Raw genomic sequence first — 22435 nt, 5'->3', positions numbered from 1 at the left:
CGCCTCCCCAAGGCCTGCTCAGGGATCTGGAACTGAACACAGTTGGCTCTGGCCAACAGCAGAGCACGAGAGCCCCCAGGCCCGAGTGTGATGGGTGGCGCAGCTGGCGTTGGTGGGAGCTGCTGTGGAGAATACTGGGCCAATGAGGCTGCTGGTGAATGGCTGGGATGTGCTGAATTTACTCAGATGGATCCTCCCAACACATACACACACCCCTTTTAGATGTGACTGTAATACCAAAAATGTTAACGAGAAAGAAAAAGGTAGAAGAAGAGAAGCAAGTGTGCCTCAACAGCCCTGCTGACCACGTGAACGGACAGAGCACAAACAAGGACAGTTTTCCTCCTAGCAGGATCTCTGTGGGTGTGCCCAGAGTGCAGAGACCGCCCCTGTTAACCCTTTAGAGCACTTCTCCTTTGGTTTCCAGATACAGCAGTGACAAAGGGCACAGCTTCTAGAACTAAGAGGCTGAGGTAAGGTCAAAGCCCTATCTTCATGACAACCTCGGACAGGTTACTTAACCCCCAGTACTAATTTCTGACCTCACAGAGTGGAGGCGGAAATTAAGTGAGATAATGTGGAGTAAAATGCTAGCAGAAGACGTGGGGCACAGCAAAACTCAGTGAATGGTGGCTACTGAGCATGATTTTGATAATTTCACTAATAAAAGTTGTTCATACCCTTCAACTGTTTAGAGTCTTAAGTAAAGGGAAATGGGGGGACGAGGGACATAGAAAAAAATTAATACTTTATGTTTGGCCAATGGTGGGAAAATATACAAATAAAACTGTATTTCTCACAGCTCTGGTTCACACATTTAAGTAACGGACAAACGAAAAAGCTCACCGGCTTCGGATCACCCCAGCCTTATCCACTTAACTATGGTATTACAATCTTTCTCCTTTAAAAACTCAAGTCAAGAAAGACAAATATATTCAGTTTCTAAAACAAACAGAGGAATAAAATCTGTTTTCATTTAAAGCATCTCACTTTTTTTTTTTTTTTTTTAAGCAATTAGCTCACTTCAAAGGGCAACCAATGGAGTGATTTTTATCAAGCTGGCAAGGGTCTGGTGTCTCACTTCAAAGTTCAGGCAGATTGAAAGCCGCTGATAGTCCTACTACACTGGCTGGCATTTGGCAGAGAAAGTGCTGAGAATGCCAGTTCGTTCAGATGGTGAATGTGCACAGACCACAGCACGAAAGCGGCACCTCTTTCAGGGAGAGCCAGGATTCAGCCTGAAAGCGAAGGGTGTAATTACCCCACCCCCAAATTAAAATTAACGAGGGTCTTTCGGGGTTCCAGCCACAAGAGCCTCCATGGGACATAAGAATAGATGGAGGAAGTCCTAATTAGATGGGCAGGGCCCCGAGTGCTTCATGACCCCAGGCCTATGAATATCTGTAAAACAACTTAAGTGGGACCCCACTTAATGTCCAGGGAGGTGGGACCAGCGCACACAGACGTGCCAGGGGATTCCTGCGTGACTTGAAACAAGCTGCTTGACCTCCCCAGGTCATTCTGCAAGCAGAGTGAGAGACCAACCGCCTGCCAGTCGGACAGAGTTTATGATAGGATTAGATTTTATTTATAAAGAGGTTTGACATCCTTAGCTCCATAGTGCTTTCCTATTAATAAAACAAACATGTTAAGAGCTCAAAGTAGAGTCCAGAGTTACCCATCTGCTCACAAATCACCAAATGGCTTCATTTTTCAGGATGTGATACGAGCCATTAGAATATTAGAATTAGACGATCACAAGGCAGTCAAGAAAGGAAGATTTTAAGAAGTGGTCTACTTGACTCCTTTACTCCAGACACAGAAGTCTAGCCACAGACCTCAACAAGCTTGTGCAGACCATCAGAGCCACAGTTCACAGGAGCCCGTTCCTAACACCCACTGTGCCTCACTAAACTCTATTTCTACCTCCAGGCCAGCATGGCTGCTCCTCTATGAGCCTTCCCAGCCCAGCATAACCTCAGAAAGATTCCCTATCTCTGAATTCACAGCATGTGGTGCCCCCTTTGATTATACTATTGATCTCACTGTTACCTGGCTACTACTAATTCTCTATGAACATTAGGCCCTTTCTCCCTGAGATTAGAGGCTGTATCAAAAGAATAAGCATTACACTTCTCTGAATTCCTCACATCTTCCCCAGAGCGTTGTACCCAGAGGATGCCCAGTGCCACTCCCATGAAGCTGCCTTCCCATGAAGCCGCCTTCCAGAGATTTTACTGGCTGATTAGCAATCTGCAAAGTAGCTTCACACTCATTATGAAAACACTGCACAAAGAACATTAACCTTCTCTTACCTGTTAGTGAAGCCACCTCAGAGCACAAGTCAGGGTTAGTCTGAAGCCAGCTGGAATGATGGAGGTGTGGACAATGAACAAAAAATTCAAGGGACTGGGTTTTCAATCCTGCCCTTCTATTATCTGTCTGTGGATTTTGGGCCAACTGTTTCTCATTAATTGCATTTCAGAAAACCAGCTATAGCACAAGAAACCTACCTCTTGAAACTGCTAGAGATGTTAAAAAATATATATGACACATTTAACATTTATTCAACATAAACACATAGAGAGGATACTATTTGTGTAATGTTTAATGTGTATTTTTCTTAAATACCACATTGCCAGATAAATGCTATCCAGTGGGGAAAAGTATCACTTTCTAATGAACATGTTCAGCATTTTTAGATCCCTCCTGGCTAGTTTAAGTGTCCCTTCCCTCACTGACTCTCACTCAGGCCTCGAGTTTTGTCTGCTAATCTTTTGCAACTTCAGACCAAGCTTCCTGGAGACCTGAGATCGAGGGAGCTCCAGGGTTTCATTGTAGAGCTGACCAAGGGAAGGCCAAGTCTGCAGGAGGAAGTGAAACAGCTGGCTTTCCAAAATTACCAGGAGAGGGAAACAGACCAGCAGAGATAGCCTCAGGCCTCCTGGCTAGAGGTTATGGCTCCAAACTTTCTCATCCACCTCTGGAGGTATGCAGAATCCGCAGGAATTCTGCTGTTACAGAAAGCACACCTTGTTGGTGTGGTTTGTCAAGTCTGTTAGGAAAAGGATCTCTTCACATATTATTCACACTTCATTTTATAGTCTGGACCCACCATGACATCTCTTATTTTATACAAAGTTCATATGCATATAACTTCTAGTACAGTCTATCCATACCCCAGTGGACTTTTATACTCCCATACCACCTTGAAACAAATACTGTAACCTGCTGGCCAGCACTCAGAATGCTGACTCTGAAAGTATTTCATGTATTCACATGGTGTGGGCAGGCATATCGCTGATTATCAGGACCCTGGCAGAGTTAATGCTTTTTTCAACATCCAGAATTGAGAAAAATTGAGTAAAGAGAAAACAAACCCCCGCTGTGTTTTATTTCTTGTGTCATGTTGTACATGCCAACATATTTTCTCCTTCACGTCCACTCTTGGAATGCTCTCTCATTACAGGAGCGGTGAGTCACCATTAAATGAATTGTTGCGACCTGCCCCGCCCATCAGTAGAAGCTAAACTGTGGACATCTTGAGTTCTCAGGGGGTTATTTATCTTGGGATAGTTGATAGCACTTTGCATGATCATATGGTACAGATGTTTATTCATGAAGATGACCTCAAGTGAAGTAAGGAATTTCTTGGTCTGACTATTTAAAAATTCAGCCAAATGTCCACCCAATGGGCAAACCCCAGTTCCAGAAGAAATTAAAGCTGTGATGGATCAGAACTGATGTATGCTGACAAACTTGAGTTGAGAGGTCCGGAGCCGGACAAAAGGGTGTGTACTCACTGATGGGGGTGGGCAGAGATAATCAGGGCAGAATTACAAAGGGAGGGATAAAGTAGCACTTATATGATTCTTCTGTGAATCCAAACTTCTTTCGTTTCCTTGGGGTGAGAATTACATCTGCAGTGTAATACAAACCTAGAGACTCAGGCACCCTCAGAGACCCCACCGCCACTGCCAGCCTTCAGCAAAGCCACCAGATGGAGAATGCCGGGACCTTCCAGACTTTTCCTCCTGCCATTAGGCTCTCTATTCAGGCCTTTCCCTCAACCACATCTTAATTTCTCCTTTTAGCTGCATGGTTTTCGAAGTGTAGACTTTGGACTGGCAGCATCAGCATCACTGGAGCTCTCGTCAGAAATGCTAATTCCCAAGTGCCACCCCAGACCTATTGACTTAGAGACTCTAGGAGTGGGACCCATTATCTCTGTTTTCTCAAGGGCTCCGGGTGATTCTGAGGCACACTGAGGTTTGAGAACCGCTGCTTTAGATGACATGAAGATGAGAGATCATGTGCATCTTAGGAGAGGACTTAAAAAGAAGGGAACAATTTTCCAGCAATGGAATCTCAAGTCATGTGAGAGACAGTGAGGGAAATTTGAGGCTGCTGAATTGATTCGGGCCCTCATCATTTCTCACTTTTAATCTCACCTAGTTTGGTCTTCTCCCCACATTGCCACTAGAGACATGGGCTTTGCCTGAAAAATCTGACCAGGACAAACCCCAACTTAAAAACCCGTCAGTGGCTGCTCCTTGCCCATAAGATAAAGTTCCAAACACCTGCACACAACCCTGGGCCCTTCATCATCTGGATCTGGGCCACCTCCCTGGCCTACTTCCTCCTGCACTTTCCCTCCTACTCAGCCATACCTCACTGTCTGCAGGAGGCTCATACTTCCCCATCCCACTGACATGGGGTTTGGCTGTGACTTACCTTAGCCAAGAGCATAAGAGTTGAAGTGACTTCTGAGAAGATACTAAGTGCCATATTTTTGTTTTTTCATATTCTCTTTTTTCCCATTCCCATAAATGAGATCAGTATTATCCCAGAAAGAGGCTGTTTCTTAGCCTCTGGAGGGTCTCAGAATGAAAACAGATACGGAGCAGAACCATAACTGTCCTGCACTGGACACCCAGGATAAGTGAGAAATAAACCTTGTAAGCCATTGAAATTTGGGGGTTATTTGTTATTTTGCCTAAGCTGACCATTATGGCATATTTGATCCCCCATACCCTTCTGTCTGGAATGTCTTTCTCCTCTGCTCTACCTTTCCTTCCAATCCCACCTCAATCCTATCTGCATAGGAGACTTGCTCATCCCTCTACACTCAGTTCAGGTGTTATTTCCTCAATCAAGTCTTTCCTCATTCCTAGGTATAACTGATCAACTCCTGTAGGATCCCATTTGGATGCTACAGACCTGTAACTGTGTCCTTGGAATTTTGCTGGGAACTTCCTATTTATTAGCACCATCCCTAGAACAACAACTCCTCTTAAAAAAAAGAAAAGAAAGAAAGAAAGAAAATTAAACCCTCATTTTACAGAGTGGGAGACTTTGGCTCAGAAAAGCAAGGCACCTTGTCCAGGTTTCCCAGCCATCAGCCACAGAAACAGTTTTCACCAAGTGTGGGTCTGGCTCTGAGTTCTGCAATCTTTCCCATGCCCCACCCATCTCCCCTCCTCCATTACCAAGCTTTCCCATCCTCCCATTCCTATTCTGGTGGAGAGAGTAAAAGTCTCCTTATCAACAAGTTAAAAGGTTGTGGAATTAATTTGACACTTGAAAGACTTGCATCTGGAAGTGGGCTTCTTACCCCCTGAGAAGATAATCACTTTCTCTAAGTGGATGGATTTATTTAAAGGCTCCTGGCAAGAGCACTGGGGCTCCTGGAGAACTGAAGCCCTGTGCCTGTACCTTTCCCAGGTAGTGCGGCGTGCTAAGACAGGCAGATTCTCACTGAAGATGCCCTCAGGACCTTTTGGGTCTGTCACAGGGTAGGATGTTGAGGAGCAGAAGGTTCAGAATTCCAAGTAAATCAGCTACATGTTGATATTTTTGATAAATGAACAAGGGAACGAAAACAAGGGTAGAAAAGCGACACAGTGGCAAAGAACTAAACCAGACCACCCAGGTCAGACACAGGAATAACCGCCTAAAGTAGGAACAGCAATTTTAGGTTTCTATGAGCTGCTGGCATTTTGTTGTGTGGTTGGGCTTTTTATTTGTTTTTCTCTTCCTTTCCCTCTCTTTAAACTTGTCCAAGGGAGGACTGGAAAGTATAAGAATCTTCAAGTCCTCCCCCCTAAGCCATACCAGTCAAAGATGAGAGCATTCAACAAAAAACCAAGATATTCTTCTCACATGACATTCATAACAATTGCTTCAAGGTTTACAAAGCTTTTCTCAGTTACTAATTGGAATCCATTTATCTCTTTCACCATTCCAATGGAGTTTTTTTGTTTAATTCCTCAAAGGATGTATTACCTTTAAATGATACGATCAGTAACATTAATAATAGCATTTTTCCCCTTTGAGTTTAGAAAGCTGTTCAGAGCTCCAAATGGTCCCTGGGCCAGGTAGGACACATCTGATTTACTCTTTAAAATACCATCCACTCCGTTTAGCCTTGTGCTTGGTGTTTTGCGGGCATTGGTTTATTTAATCCTCGAAAGGATGCTATGGAGCAGGTGCAATTATTTATGGCCACCTTACAGATGAGGGCAGTGAGGCACAGAGGGCACGAATGACCTGCCTGAGAGAAAGGGTGTCTCTCCCTTTCAGAGGCCAAGTAGCTGCACAAGACAGTTAATGATCTACCCACAGCCCTCAGGGAGCTCCTTCCAGTAGGGGCAACACATGCACTTACACATTCTCATTCTCTCTCTGTCTCTATCTCTCTCATCTTCAACTCTTCTTCACCCAGTAAGAGGCGGGTGTCCAGCAAATTGCTTGGCAACGCGCGGAGGAAACTCCATCCAAAGCCAGGGTCTGCCGGGTCCAGGCCGCCTCTGGGCGCTGTCCAGCGGGCAGCGCGCCTGAGAGGCCAGGCAAGGGTCCTGTCTCCGAACACCCCGAAGATGGAGCGGAACGCCAAGACCCAGTTTCACTCGGGGCGGAGCGGGGTGGCGGGGGAAGTACCGTCCCCAGGGACACCTGTTGTCGCCTCCCTATACGGGCCAACAAAGATGTCGCGGGGACTCACATATCAGGGAAGACACCCGTCGGTAAATAGTGTCCGCGTAGGGGTGAGGGAGTCGCAGGTGTCTTCCCCTCCACCTCGCCCCCCTTATGCGGGCTCACCTCACCCCCTCCCACCCCCGGACGCCTGCGGCTGGTGGAAATGTCGCGCCTCCCCAGCTGCGACCGAGGCACGCGCGGGGGTTCAGGGGCCCGCTGGGCGAGGGGCAGCACCCGCGGCGCTAGGACCTCGCGGGCGGCCCGCCCCCACCCCCACCACTCGCCCGCTCCACCTGCGGACCCCCCCCCCCCAGGCGGGGCACGCTCGCCCTCCACCGCGGGACGCGGGCGCTGTTACCTGCGACACCGCCTGCAGGGTCCCAAGCGTCGGCCGGAACGCCGCCGCGGTACAGCCAGCAGCGCTGGCGCGGGGATCCTCGTCCGGCCCTGCTGCTCTCGCTGCCCTCCCTCGCGGCCGCAGCGCCGCCGCCTGCTCCCGACTCTCTAGGCTCGCTCCGCGCCCGCGGGCTCCTGGCGCCGCTCCTGCCGCTCCTGATTGGCCGCAGCGCGCGCCCGAGACGCGCGCTGATTGGGTGGCCGGGAGCCGGGGCGGTGGGACGGGCGGGGCGCCGCCTGGACCTGCTCCCGGTGTCCCCGGCGCCGCTGCCTCTCGTCCCCGCTGCACCTCCGGGCGGAGGTCCAGACGCGAAACGGGGATCTTGCTTCTCTACGCGGGGGGAGGCCGGTTGTGGAGAAACGGGATGAAGTGGAAAGTAGGACGAGAAGCATGGGGTGGCGGGGAGTGGGGATCGCCTTGGAGTCTCTCCCACTCCTCATACCAAGGCTGGACGGGGGGGATCCTTGCTTCTGCGGCCTCACTCCTGCAAAAACCTACAGGGTTTTGATTTCCTGTTTTTACAGGCAGGACGGTGGCTTGTAAACAGCGGTTGCCAAATTGTGTTTTTGGACTTGGATTGGACTTGACGTACAATCTTTCTCTATGTGGTCCAACCAGAGTTCGCAAAAGGGAAGCGACATGTGTGAGGTCCGACACGTTTACAAATCAGTAAGAACGAGTAAGATGGTGAGATAGATCTTTGCTTACAAGGACCTTAATACCTAGATAGGGAGCGAAGGCTGAATAATAATGATAATAGTACCAATAATAATAATAACCCTGACTTCTCTATGACACACATTGTTTGCCAGGCACTTTTTAAAGTGCTTTGGATATAGTAATACAGAAGTACAGAAAACAGCTGACCTAAGGATGTCCACACGTCCTGTGAAACGTGTGGTCAAGTGACATCAGTCGGCAGTGTGAGAGATTTTCCTGTGGAAGACACACCAGCAGTCATTCCACGTTGCAGTTAAGAGGCACAAGTTAGAAGGGAGAGAGAGCATAGGGAATTAAAATTGTTTCTATCTTCCATATCTTCTCCCATAGTTCTTTACCCCTCCCAACATTTTGTGTCTCCTGAGCTGGGCCTTTCTAAAGAATAAGAACAACCACTATAAATTCAGGGTGCTACCAAAACTTTGTTCTACCCCTTCTAAAAGGATCCCCCTCTAAGCAACCAGGTAACAGTGAGTAGAAAAAAGTAGCACCGTTTCTATTTTAGCACCTTTAACTTTAGTTGCAGGAATACCTTGAAAGCAAATATGTAGCCATCTTCCTACAAGTATTTCCGCTCTCTATATATTCTCCTATGTTGATAGAACTCTAGAGGGAGAAGTTTGGGTTAGTAGAGAAAGGCTGGAGTAAAAATCAGCTTGACCTACTCCAAACAGCTTGATTTGTACCCTAGTCGAACTTAATGTCATTTATGTTGAGAAGCCCAGGACCCTACAAGGAATTAGCTCAGTTTTTCAAGTTTTTATCAATGGATGAGTGATCTGTTGACTCTATATTGAAAAGATGGGCTGGGCTGGTTGGAGCCTCACCTGATAAGAACACAAGAGCAAAACAGACTGTGTGAGGAAGGTTCTTATACCAGTATCCCTGCCCAAGCTTCAGACACACATGGAGACATCAGCCCATCATTCCAGTCACTCACTTCCCATAGCTGTGGCTTTTGCCATAGTGGAAGTTCCATTTGGGTTGGTCACACTATTACTCCAAAGAAGAAAGGCTATTTTAGGTAGAGAACTAGGTTGACCCACGATAATTTCTTAAATCAATAGTCCTGGTTGCATCACACTAAACTCGACCTTCTGAAGGATGAGAAGTGAAAGAAGAATCTGGATTCCACTATGTCCACACTGGAATCTTCTTATGGGCAGGAACTGTTTATGAATCTGTCTGTCCCTTATCTCATCCCGAAAAATGCTGTGCTCAGCTGTGCCTCCTGCATTGCATTTCTTCTATTTAGCACTCAAGACTCAATGAAAATGTCCTGTCCTCGGTAGTGATCCCCCTTGTCCCTGTTATATTCTCATTCCAGTACGAAGCAACAATATTCTAGTGATCCATTTACATGACCATCCCTCAACTAATTATCACTAATGCCTGGCCTAGTACAAGGAACTCAGTACTAAGTATTCAATAAACTTGAACTGACTGAATGAAATTACTTACAGGTAATAGAGAGGCATTAAGGAGACTAGGACCATACCCCAGTGCTGTTCAAAAAGGCATCCTGTAGTTCCAGGCTGGCTGGATGTTTGATGTGAGCCAAAGTGATCATCTGCCCAGTCGAATAGTGAATAGGTAGTTTCTGTATGTTAGGCACTGTCAGGTAAAGAGAAGAATGAGGTCTGAAATATACACAAGATGAAATGATGCAGCTGATTTAAAAAATGCTTTGGTGGTTCCTCAAACAGTTAAACACAGAGTTACCATAAGACCCAGGAATTCTAATCCTTGGTACATACTCAAGGAAATTTTAAACATATGCCCCAATAGAAACTTGTACATGAATATTCTTAGCAACATTATTTATAATAGCTATGAAATTGAAACAACACAAATATCCACTAACTGATGAATAGGTAAACAAAATGTGGTACATCCATACAATGGAATATTATTCAGCCATAAAAAGGAATGATACATGTTACATAATGATACATAGAAAAGACTGATACATGTTACAAAATGGATGAACCTGGGAAACATTATGCTCAGTGGAAGAAGCCAGACACACAAGACCACATACTGAATGTTTCCATTTAGATGAAATACCCAGAGTAAGCAAATCTGTAGAGACTGAAAGCAGATCTGCGGTTGCCAAGAGGTCAGGGGAAGGAGAAATGGAGAACAACTGCTGAGTGGATATGGGGTTTCCTTCTGGGTTGATGAAAATGTTCTGGAATTAAATAGTGGTTATGAGTGCACAACTTTGTGAATATACTAAAAACCACTGAGTTGTAAAAAGCAAAACAAATCATATACACGCAGGCATTCGGAGAGTTTGGAAACCATCAATGGAGGAAATGTTAGTTAAATCTTAGAGCGTTAGTAGCTAAAGGTGTAATAGTGTAGAGGAACAGAAAAGCCTGTAAAATACAGTTAAAAGTTGTCTTGTCTTGCCCTCAAGATCCTACCTTCAGCAACCCAGAGGGGATTTACTCCTTAGATCTGTACTGTCCCACCAAACATTCCATGTTTGTTTCCTTATGTGAGCTCTTCAATATGGAAGCCGTATCTGGCTATTGGACATGTGAAATGTGGTTAGTACCGCTGAAGAACTGAATTTTAATTGCTTTTAAATATAAAGAGTCACATGTGGTTAGTGGCTACTCTACTGTCAGTGTAGCTTTTGCTGGTTTAAAGGACTGAAGTCATCTTAACTGGCAATATAGAAAAATAATGGAGGGTATCAGAGTGGGAGAGTCAATGTCTTTATGGTTCTACAGCCTGACTCCAGCCCGTATCTGCTAGAAATCCTTCAATAAGATCTCACTGCTCCTACCCTTTTCCCTTCTATGAACTCTTAATGAACTTCAGTCAATAATATAGAATTTAGTTTTGTCTTTATGGCAGGGTACTTCCTTCCCACAAATATTTATGGGCCAAGCATTCTGTGGAATTCTGGAAGAGGGATTGTAGACAATGTCAGCCAAATTCCAGAAGTTAGTTCTCAAGAAGGCAGACAGGGAGAAGAGGTAAGAGAAATCCTTCCCAAGGACCCAGCTCCTTACTTCCTGCCCTCCAGTATCTGCCCCCCTCACACACACTGTTGAGTGAGAAATCTTGCTTTTAGGAAGCTGAAGTGATGCTGAAGAATCTTTATTTAGATTTCCTGTTTCCAACCCAAGCCTTGTAACATCCATAATTCCTGCAATACACTTTCCAGTTCATGTTGATTTTTCTCTTCTTTGAACTTTCATTGAATTTGAAATCAATAGAATGTAATGACGTTCTAAATGTTCTTCCTTAATGTGATGTCCCCATAGCAAGATTCATTTGTTGTACAAATTTTCATTGAGCTCCTGCTTATTTTTGTGCCAGAACAGTCCTCAGAGCTATGGGTAAAAAGAAAGACAGGGTCACTGGGAAGGTTAGAGCCTAATGAAGAGGCACACAAAGAAAATGTTCTGCAAAGTTTGGCCTAAATGTGTGAGAAGTTTCACTGAAGGCTCAGGGCAAGGAGCAACTGGGTGTACACAGAGAAATCAGGGAAGGTTTCTCAGAGGAGGTGACATTTAAGCTAAAGGAATTTAAAGGATGAGTAGGAGCTTTTTTAAAAAAAAAAAAGATTTTATTTATTTATTTGACACAGAGAGAGAGAGAGATCACAAGTAGGCAGAGAGAAAGGCAGAGAGGAAGGGAAACAGGTTCCCTGCTGAGCAGAGAGCTTGATGCAGGGCTTGATCCTAGAACCCTGGGATCATGACCTGAGCCAAAGGCAGAGGCTTTAACCCACTGAGCCACCCAGGCGCCCCTGAGTAGGAGCTTTTAAAGTGTTTTAAAAAACATAATTCATTTATACTGCCCACCTTCCAAAATGGGATTTGAGGTGGTGTGTTGGAAGTTTTGAGAACTTTGTGTTAGAAGTTTGAAAGAATGAATTAACATCAGGATCCAGCTTACCATATGTGACAATGTTTTGCATTGTTGACAAGAAAACTAACTAGACAGTCATTCTGGCTGCCTTCAAGGATTATTCCTGAGGACAAAACAAAATAAATAAGATACGGCTCTCTGATCTCAAGGAATTTAAAATCTTTCACCTCTACTGTTGCAATATCCTTCTTATCAGCCTTTTGTGTTTAATCTTATTTTCTTCTTTCCTAGGGTATCCCAAATCTCAGTCATTGGTGTCCCACTGTCACCAGTCTTTCCATATCCATGTATCATCTGCACTATCATGTACTTGTTTCTTTACATTAGCTCTCCTCTTGTTCAACTTCGATGAAAAGCAATTTTTATCTCATTGTCATCTATGAAAAACAAGTATTACTTGCCATAAATAGAATGTTAACCACAAAAATAGTACAATGAAAGTAAAACCACATTATCTAATCTTAGCTGACTATTGTTGGCTGCCAAAAGTTCTGAGGCCCTGCTCTTTCTTTCATAAGGAGAAAGATTATCAAGACTTAGAGAGGTTTTAAAGACATACCAGCACCAAACCGATCATTTCTCCTTGGCTAATCCAAACAGACTGAAAAAAGAATTTGCAAAAAGAATAACTGTCTCACTATATGAGCTAATGAAATTTAATGTCCCTTTTCCATTCCGCTTACAACAAGCTTCTGTACCATTAAAGTCTGCTCACGCTGGGTACCACATATCTGTAAGCCTATGATCCTTCCCTCTCATAGCTATCAGAACTATCTAACTCAATGTTATTATCTCTCTCCCCTATTCAAAATCCTTCAATAGCTCTTCATTACCTAAGGGAAGAAATCTTAGTGCCTTACCATGGGCTACAAGATCCTCCTGGATCAGACTTTATAACCTACCTCTCCGACTTCAGCTTCTGTTACCCTCTCCAACTTTATTCCACCAATACTAAACTATTTGTAGCTCTCAGAATGCACCGTAGACTCTCACGTCTCTGTACAATTCCCTCTACATGGCATGCTGTTCACCAATTACACCTACCTTGTCATCTTTCATGTCCCTTCTGTGCTCATTTCTATTTATCTGCCCAATACCCTACAAATGCACACACATACACACATGCATGCACACACCAAGACATGCCAGCTCCAAATGACAACAGGATTCCTTCCAAAACACCTGCTTCTTTTTTCCTCCATTGCTTCACCTGTGTGTCTCTGGCAGGCACGGACAAGTTCGCACAAGACTCCACAGTTCTTATCACAGCTGATTGGTCTACAGGTGATCAGTTGAACCAAGGTGAATCAGCTAGAGTTCCTCAGAATTTCCCATGAGGAGAAAAAAATTGGCATCACTTTTTCTCTGCTTTAAGATGTGGAGAGAAACAGGCAAACAAAGCAAAGAGAGATTCTCCGCTCCCTGGTGCTGCAGACCAGCTACTTCCTTGCCCCTCCTTCATTCACCTTTTCCTTTTACGTTGTGAAAGAGACCCAGTATCTTTCCAATTAAGTCTTTTTCCTAAACTACTTCAAGTTGAGTTTGTTATTTACAATGAGGTATCCTAATACAGTTCTAATCATCCTTGAAGTCCCAACACAAATGCTCCTCTTCCCTGACCCTTCCATCCCAACAAAGGTACCCCTTGTTTATGCCTCCTGTGTCTTGTAACACTGGACCCCATTTCCAACAAATAACTTTGTCATCTTGACATTTTTTTGTGAGAAATAGTGTTCTGTCCTCTTTGCCTGTTTGATTATTCCATTTACCACCTGGTGGGAAGGGAAACTTAGAACATAGCAATCTATTGACAGTATGCCCTAGTTAAAGTTGATATTGAGTGAAAAAGGAGCTTTTAAGTTTCAGCTCTTCTACTATGGAGAATTTTTTTGAACCAAGTTGAATCTTAAGAAGAACCTTAAAAAACTGCCAATTACAAGAACTCTCCTCTGCTACCCAACCAGGATGGAACTAGAAATGCACCCCATAAACAGCAACCACCAAGGGGCAGGTGGAACCTGGATATGCAGCAGAAAGACTGAGAAACACAGGGAGGGAAGAATGAGAGAAAAAAAGGGAGGTCTGAGAGAGAAGGGACTGTAGTAGTCCTATCTGTGCTCGAATCTCTGTGAATGAGAGGCAGGTCCATAATGAATGTTTTCTACCACCCATGAATGTCTGTCTGCGATTGTACTTGGCCAAATAAGATTAATTCTCTTAGGTAATTGATTGAACCTATGCACTTTTTCAAAAGTCACTAGGCATCATGGGGTCATATATGTTTGTGTATTTATCTCATTTCTAGACTAGAAGCTCCTTTTCCAGAGTCTTTCAATCTTGGCATGTTGGGCATCAGTGTCTAGCACACGCTTGAGTTGGACTTTGAGGCTTACAGCCTATGTTTAAGGTAGGAATGCTTCCCAGCTGCAAGTATCAGAAGAACAGTCATAGTGGTTCAAGCAGTAAAGACATGTAATTACCTGACATGAACAGTCTGGATGCTAGCAGCCCCAAGCTACAATGCTCCATGACATCTAAAGGACCTAGACTGTTTCTGCTCTCCCACCTTTGGCTTTTTGGCTTTATCTTAAACTGCTTGTTTTGTGAATGAAAGATGGCTGCCACAATTCCAGGTATCTCTTCTTGAAAAAAGCATATACAAGAAAGGAAGAAAGTGGACTGAGCTGGGAAAAGTTTTCCTTGATCAGGGAGAAAAATCATTCTCAAACATCCCTTTCTCCCCTTTTAGTAAACTTCCCTTCATATCCCCTTGGCTAGAACTGAGCCACATGCCCATTCTTAGCTACAAGAGAGGTTGGCAAAACTAGCATAGACTGGGACTTGTCCATACTGTGAAAAGCACTTGTGATGCTTGCAGTATTACTTCTGACAGGCAAATGGGTCACAGGCTGTCCCTAATATGTTTCTCTTTGTGCTGGAGACTGGCTAGGGATAACATGGTATCTAGGTGAGGTACCTTGAGCCTAGGTAAGGATCCAAATGTACCTCTTCCTTCATTACATTTCTTGCTTCGTACACTCTTGGACCCTTTATTCTGCACATGGAATTGATGAGAGACCCTGAAAAGCTCTTAGATTCATACCTATGGGATCTATTTAGTTGCCTGTGGCTGGATCCTCCATCCAGGAGAGTGACCTGGAGCACAGATTGCCTCACTGGTCTCTGTGTTACTTCCTTTGCAGGACTGCCCATGACTGGGCGGCCAGAATGGTGCTGGCATGCTGATTTGGAGTGACTCTCACATCACACACAGGATGAGCTTAGGGCTCTGGGTTACTGACAGTTCTCTGCCAAATTTTGGCTCTAGCTTCATGGAGCCCACACATTGGTCTTGACTGGCCATATCCCAACTGCAGTGCTGCTTCTGGTCTACCTGAGGGCAGCTGGGGTGGGGGTCAGGCATTCTCCACTTTGTGCTGGCACCCAGGGCTGTTAACCCAACTTCTCCATGGGTTCCCCACCAGGTTTTAGGGGGTGGTGAATCCCTCCCAGGGATTTCCAGCTCCACAATGCCAGCAGGCCTCTGGTTGGGATCCGCTCTTGCCTCTGACAGATGCAGTGACGTCTTGCCCTCCCTGGTCAGTCTTCCCCCAAGTAGACCAGGAAAGATGTTCCTTATGCTCTTTTCATCCATCCTCTCCTCCCCACTGGGGCAGTGGTGTGCAGGCAGGGGTGTGGTCAACAATGAAAGAGATAGCATTCTAGGAATGCAGGGATTAGACAGGGAGCTCAAAAGAAGACGTAGGGCTGACAGATATGTTTTCTACCTTGATAAGGTTGCTGCCAGAGTCAAATGAGATTGAACCCCTGACAATCCTTGTGATATGCAAAACTGCACACAAATAATAGTAATTTTTATTAGTTTTACTTGAAATATAAGAAAACTAAAAAGGAGGAAAGTTAAATACCACCCCCAGCCCCAAGATAGAAGCACCTTGGGAGTATTTTTGAGAGGGAGAACTCTGATTTTAGATGCCCAGCTTTGCCTCCTCCCAGATGTGGGATGCAAGTTTGGTTTCTGAGCCCTGGTTCCATTTTATAAAGTGGGAATAATAATATACTTATGTCGGAGGATATGCATGAGTGTTGAATGAGGAGATACTTATAAAGAATTTAGCACTATTTCTGACACATAATAGATACCTGATAAATATTAGCTATTATCCTTATTTTACTACACAGATGTCTGTAGCAGACTGCAGACCTCCTAGGATATAGCCCTGTTCTGCACCAAAAATAAATTACAAGAAAGAATTTTCAAAATAAGGTTGACAGAGGGGCACCTGGGTGACTCTCAGTTAAATGTCCACCTCTTGGTTTTGGCTCAGGTCATGATATCAGGATCATGAGATTGAGCCCCAAGGGGTTCGTGTTCAGCACAGAACCGGCTTGAGATTCTCTCCCCCTGCCCCTCCCTCCACTTGCACACATGCACACGTACTCTCTCTCAAATAAATAAAATATATTTTTTTAAGATTTTATTTATTTATTTGACAGAGAGAGATCACAAGCAGGCAGAGAGGCAGACAGAAAGAGAGAGGAGGAAGCAGGCTCCCTGCTGAGCAGAGAGACCAAAGCGGAGCTCGATCCCAGGACCCTGAGATCATGACCTGAGCTGAAGGCAGAGGCTTTAACCCACTGAACCACCCAGGCACCCCTAAATAAAATCTTTTTTAAAAAATGAGATCAACAGAGGCTGCACAGATATATTAGGGTATCTGGCATCCCAGAGACAATTGAGACTTGAGAGCCAGGAGGCTTGGGTTTGAATTCTGGCTCAGTCATGTAATAGTTTTAAGACCCTTGACAAGTTGCTTAGCCTCTCTGTGTCTCAGTTCCTTCACCTGTAAAATGGGTCCTTGTGAAGACTGAATAAGTTAAGTTATAGTATGTGTTTAGGATGGTAGCTGGCACATGGTGTTAGAAATTATTCAATACTCGGGTGCCTGGTTGGTGCATCTAACTCTTGATTTTGGCTCACATCATGATCTCAGGTCATGAGATTGAGCTCAGTTTGGGGGCTCGTGCTGGGTGAGGAGCCTGCTTAAGATATTCTCTCTCTGCATCTCCCCCGCCTTGCTCCCTCTCTAAAAATTCCCAGAAATTATTTGATACTATTAATATAATTTTGAATTCATTTAAAATTCAAAATAACATTTGTTCTTAAAAATCCCAATTGACTTTTATTTCAAGGGACCTGCATTTTAGCAACTGGAAAAAAGAAAAGCACAGAGATACACTCCACGTATGTGAGCCATATCCTATGCTGTCCCCTTTGCCTGAATTCCCTCCTTTCCACCCATAAAATCCCTCCATATTCGCCACTACCCCGGGGCCAGAGCTCATTCTCTCCTGCTCATGCCTCTCAAACAGGACCGATGTCTCCTTTTTAGTCATCCGTGTATTTCCTGACGTTCCTGATAAGTGTTTTTTCAACAGAAAGCTGAGAGTAAGGTGCATCATTTTGAACTCTTGTATTTTGCAGACGAATACAGAATTGTGTTTCATCGTGGAACAGACATCCTTCCTCTCAGAGGATGAAGGGACTGTCAGAGGCCTTCAGGAGATGATGCCTCTAAACTCCAGGAGGAAAACACACAAAGAATGACAAAGCATCCCTCTTGCCTCTGACCTTCAACTAGCAAGAGCTCCAGCTCGCACAGCCACAACAGTTAGGTGAGGTGAACCAGAGTGGGTGGTAGGTCTGGTCAAGTTTTCATCCGAATTTCAGTGGCTGGTGGGCTTTTGAATCAAACCCCTGAGACTATTTTCTTAGTATAGAATAAGGATAATACCAGCCTCAAGGCGTAACTTTGATGATGAAATGAGATAACGCAATGCCTGGCACGTAGAAAATGCTTAATGAATTAAGTGAATGAATGGAGCTTTAAAACAAAAACAAAGCAAAACTGTACCATTGTTGGCTGAAGCTGCAGGACCCTTAAAAGCACAGCGTTGCTTAACGTTGTCCAGGACTTGTCCTTCTCAGCATATCGTTCCCCACATCCTCTGGGAGTGCCTTCACACAGCTTCTCAGACCCTTAATCTGGGGTTAATCTGCAATCAAGAAGCCCAGGCAGAGGGAGATTGGCAGACCCCTTCCCCAAACCCTTCTCTCCAGCTGGCTCAGGAAAGCTTCCCAATTGCAGCTCCCCTGACAATTACAAGAACCTACTCCCTTTTATTGTTTTTCTTTTCCCAGTGATGGAGCCATCACATGATTTCAGCGGGAAAAACAGCTCTGGAATCAGAGACTGTCTGGATTGACTTCCTGGCCTCCATGTCTGAGTCCCTGGAGAGAAAAGACACTGGAGGCTGGTGGGATCAGGGATGAGCTGGGCAAGAAGCTCGGGCAGCACAGGTTCTTATCAGGCTGGCCGACTGAACAGGTTCTGCCTCAGGATCAAAAACAGTTTTCCAGTTCTATTTCCCGAGTGCGGAGGACCAGGCACTTTACAGGTGGTGTCAAATTTAATCATCACAACACTCTAAAAGGAGTGGTCCTTATCTCCCTTAAGTGCCTCTGAGAAGCACACACGGATCAGAAGCTTGGCTAGCATTCCACACCTTTTACAAGGCCCTGTGTATTGTCTCCTGGCCCCACCAAACCCTAAAGGGCACACGGCTCTCCTGGGATCTTAGGGAAACCAAGTTCTGAATCATTAGGTCCAGGAGAAGGCTCGAGACTCCGCATCTCTAACAGTCTTCTGGGAGATGCTACAGATCCAGGGACTTTTATTGCAAGGGTAAGACCAGAGGTCTCCCACCTTGGCCCCACCCTGGAGTCACGTGGGAGCTTTCAAAATGCTGACACCTGGGCCGCATCCGAGAGATTCTGGTCTGATAGGGGACAGCTCTGCTCAGGATTGCGGAAACTCCCGGGTGACTGCTCAGACCTCCGGGGTTGAGACGTCCTTCGTTGGGGGCGGAGAGGTGGGGACTATCTGCAGGCTCCCGAGGCTCCCGGGTCACCCTACGCTCCCCTTTCCCAGACACAGAGGCTCTAGGACTGGGCTCTGAGGTCGCCCTTGCAATGGCCTCTCTCAGCAAACTCCCAGCCTAGGACAGGCCAGAGCCGCCACCTGTTTCCTTGAAATAGTCAGCAGCTGTGCTGGTGACCTCACCGCCCTGGCTCTGCCTCGCGCCAAGCTGCGATCTGGAAGGCCCTCTTCCCCCGTCCTCAGTTCAAGTCCGCTTCGGGCTCCCCGGGGCGGCCGGCAGCGGGGTGGGGAGGGGGGGAGCCCCTGGCGAGGCCGGAGCTGCCCCGGAGGACGGGGCCGCACCCGCACCCAAGGTGGCTGGGCTGAGAGCGCCGCTGGCAGCCTCGCGGCCCCCCACCCCCCGCCTCCCTCCCCAACACTTGGGAACTGATGAAGTCACATGTTCTCCTCCCTTTCAGGGACGTATAAACAAACGTTGGACACACAAGCGAAAACGGAAAGGAGGTCTCCTCTTCCCCTTACGATTCCCAGAGGCAGTCACAGGTTTCGGTGGGGGCTCGTAGCCATCCAAACCTTCTGCTGCGCAAACGTATCTGTATTTACACACATACGTAATTACTGTTTTATAAACAGAAGTCATCATGTAATATTTTCCCAAACACTATCAAACCCTATCTATCTTGGATATCTTTTACACACACACACACACACACACACACACACACACACACTATCTTAGTGTGTCTCAAACTTGTCTGGGAATCAGAATCTCCTGGGGGCACTTTTTAAACATACTGGTCTCTCCGCAGACCCTCTGAGCCAGAATTTCTCAGCGAGAGGCCTGAGAAGTTTTTGGGGATTTGTATTTTTTTTTTTAAAGATTTTATTTGTTTATTTGACAGACAGAGATTGCAAGTAGACAGAGAGGCAGGCAGAGAGAGAGGAGGAAGCAGGCTGCCCTGCTGAGCAAAGAGCCCAACTTGGGGCTTGATCCTGGGACCTTGGGATCATGACCTGAGCCAGAAGGCAGAGGTTTTAACCCACTGAGCCACCCAGGCGTCCCCAAATGAAACTTATGAATAAAACATTTTACATCTCTTTTCCATGTAGAATCTTTGAAAATTGGTGTGAATTTTACCCTTGACAGCGCACCTCACCTCAAACTCACCACACTTCAAGTGTTCAGCAGTCACATGGGGCAAATGGCTATTGTAGTGGACAGTGCAGATCCAGATCTTTTATTTTCCTGGGAGATAATTAGAGGGGACAAGAAACAAACAGTTGTGGAGTGTCTACAATGTACTTGTCCCTGAAGGGGCACTTAAACATACATTATTGTTAACTGAGGGATAAGATTTTTGCAGAGGATTAAGCTGAATAATATCTCAGGTTAAAGAATTGTCTCCTTAGAGAAACCCTATGAAAAAGGTGAGGCATGGGTTATTACGATGCACTTTGTTTCAACTTGAGTTTTGTAATTCTTGTACATCCCAGAGCCTCAAACACAGAGGAGGAACAAGAATCATGCCTTTAGGGGCACCTGGGTGGCTCAGTGGGTTAAGCCGCTGCCTTCGGCTCAGGTCATGATCTCAGGGTCCTGGGATCGAGTCCCACATCGGGCTCTCTGCTCAGCGGAGAGCCTGCTTCCCTTCCCCTCTCTCTGCCTGCCTCTCTGTGATTTCTCTCTGTCAAATAAATAAAATCTTTAAAAAAAAAAAAAAAAAGAATCATGCCTTTAGGTTTCAGAGCCTATGCCTTTTTTTTTTTTAAACCCCACAGATCTCTCCATGACAGTTGTTCAAAGTCCGTTCTTACGTTAATGGTGAAGAGAGACCTGGCAACAAATGAAGAGAATTAGAAGTCGTATCATCAGTCTAAATAGTGTGCCGTTTTAACTAGTGGTTAAAAACTTGTGTGCCGACGCCCTCTGGTGGAAGTCAGAGTTATTGCAAGCCACTGGTAAATGGCGTCTGGGCCTTGGGAGTTCATGAACTGAATATGCAGAAATATGACAACTATTACGTAAAGGTCACTGAAATAGAAGAATGGATTCCTCATACTGGGAAAAGCTGGGAATCACTGAAGTAGATGTCTTTGCCTCAGACTGTCAGAGGGGCGGTCACAAACAATATTTGCAGGTTCTGCTTCAGATGTGTTTTTTTTTCCTTTGATTTTTAAAGTGTGTATGATTGTACTTGGTCACATCTCAGTTTCTAAGTTGACTTGTGGGTGTGTTCGTGTGTCTATTCTCCCGCTAGGTTGTCAGGTCCTCAAAAGGGAAATACCTGCACCCTTAATCTAAAGCTCTGGACATTCTGGCCACTTGAATAAATATTGTTGATTGCTTGGGGGCGGGGGGGAGATGGGTTAAGAGCACAAAAATAAATATGGTGTTTGTAATGGAATCTATTGATTTTGCCTGCTCTGAATCCTTCTCTTTCCCCCTCAAACCACACAGCCCCAGTGAGGCTGTCGGTCAAGTACCTTGCTTCATCTTTAACAGCTGGGCTAACAATTTCAATTAGCTAGACCTTCAGGAACTCTAATGCTTCAGCTTTTTCTAGTTTGATTCTTTTTTTTTTTTTAAAGATTTTATTTATTTATTTGACAGAGAGAGATCACAAGTAGGCAGAGAGGCAGGCAGAGAGAGTGAGAGGGAAGCAGGCTCCCTGCCGAGCAGAGAGCCCGATGCGGGACTCGATCCCAGGACCCTGAGATCATGACCTGAGCCCAAGGCAGCGGCTTAAACCACTGAGCCACCCAGGCGCCCTCTAGTTTGATTCTGAGACCTCCCTTCCCCCACCCAGCCTAATGATAAATTCCTTTTCCATTATTTCCAGAATAAGTCTAAAATATACTGTATATTTCCTATTTAATTCTGCTTCCATTTGGGAATTTGAACAAGTTCTCATAAGCATCAAAGGGAATGGTAGGCTTCTAGCTGTCCAATGTACAACTAGCTATTTTCCTCCAGAGGTCAAAATGACAACTAACAACTAAATTGATAAGAATTGTCTTTTTAAAAATGTTATACTATATATATATATATATATATATATATATATGTATATATATATATAAAATTTGGTAATCCCCAAGGGTTTTGGACCCAGCAAGACCTGCTGGGTGAGGACAAAGAGAAAACTTTTGTGAAGAAAGTGGATTGTCTTCAGACTGGTGCTTATTGAAGCTGGAAGACTAGAAGTTCAGACTCCTGGTGCTGGAACCACACCGCACCCCCTTTAGTCATTAACCATGACTGCAGCAGACTGACATGAAGAATGTGGTCCTCTGTCACCCCAGAGAGACCAGATGAGGTCAGCTGCCCCGCTAAACCTACGGGTCCTTACCCCTTATGACCTCTCCCTCCCTACCAGTCGCATGGTCCTGACCCACCACAACCCTTCACTGACCCCAACACCTCAACAGGAGGGGCCACATCCTGACCATCACCCACAGATCCTCACAGTGTGTCCCCACTCTTAGC

General features: G+C 45.3%; 1 protein-coding gene across 5 annotated transcripts in view; it reads right to left on the bottom strand.

Annotated features, from left to right (window-relative positions):
• STON2 (stonin 2) overlaps positions 1 to 7471 on the bottom strand; it is a 150932-nt gene extending 143461 nt beyond the window's left edge. For 2 of the 5 annotated variants that reach the window (XM_046009677.1, XM_046009678.1), the window contains exon 1: positions 7337 to 7471. The gene's annotated coding sequence lies outside the window, so the exon portion shown is untranslated. Of the gene's footprint in view, positions 1 to 6667; positions 6969 to 7336 lie in introns of all 5 variants that reach the window. The other 3 variants (XM_046009675.1, XM_046009680.1, XM_046009676.1) reach the window with 2 other exon arrangements.
• Between the last annotated feature and the right edge of the window lie 14964 nt (positions 7472 to 22435).

This window comes from Meles meles, chromosome 6 (assembly GCF_922984935.1).
Source record: "Meles meles chromosome 6, mMelMel3.1 paternal haplotype, whole genome shotgun sequence".
In the NCBI taxonomy this organism is placed as follows: domain Eukaryota; kingdom Metazoa; phylum Chordata; class Mammalia; order Carnivora; family Mustelidae; genus Meles; species Meles meles.
The sequence above is the reverse complement of the archived record's forward strand: the minus strand, read 5'-3'. Positions and strand labels throughout refer to the sequence as shown.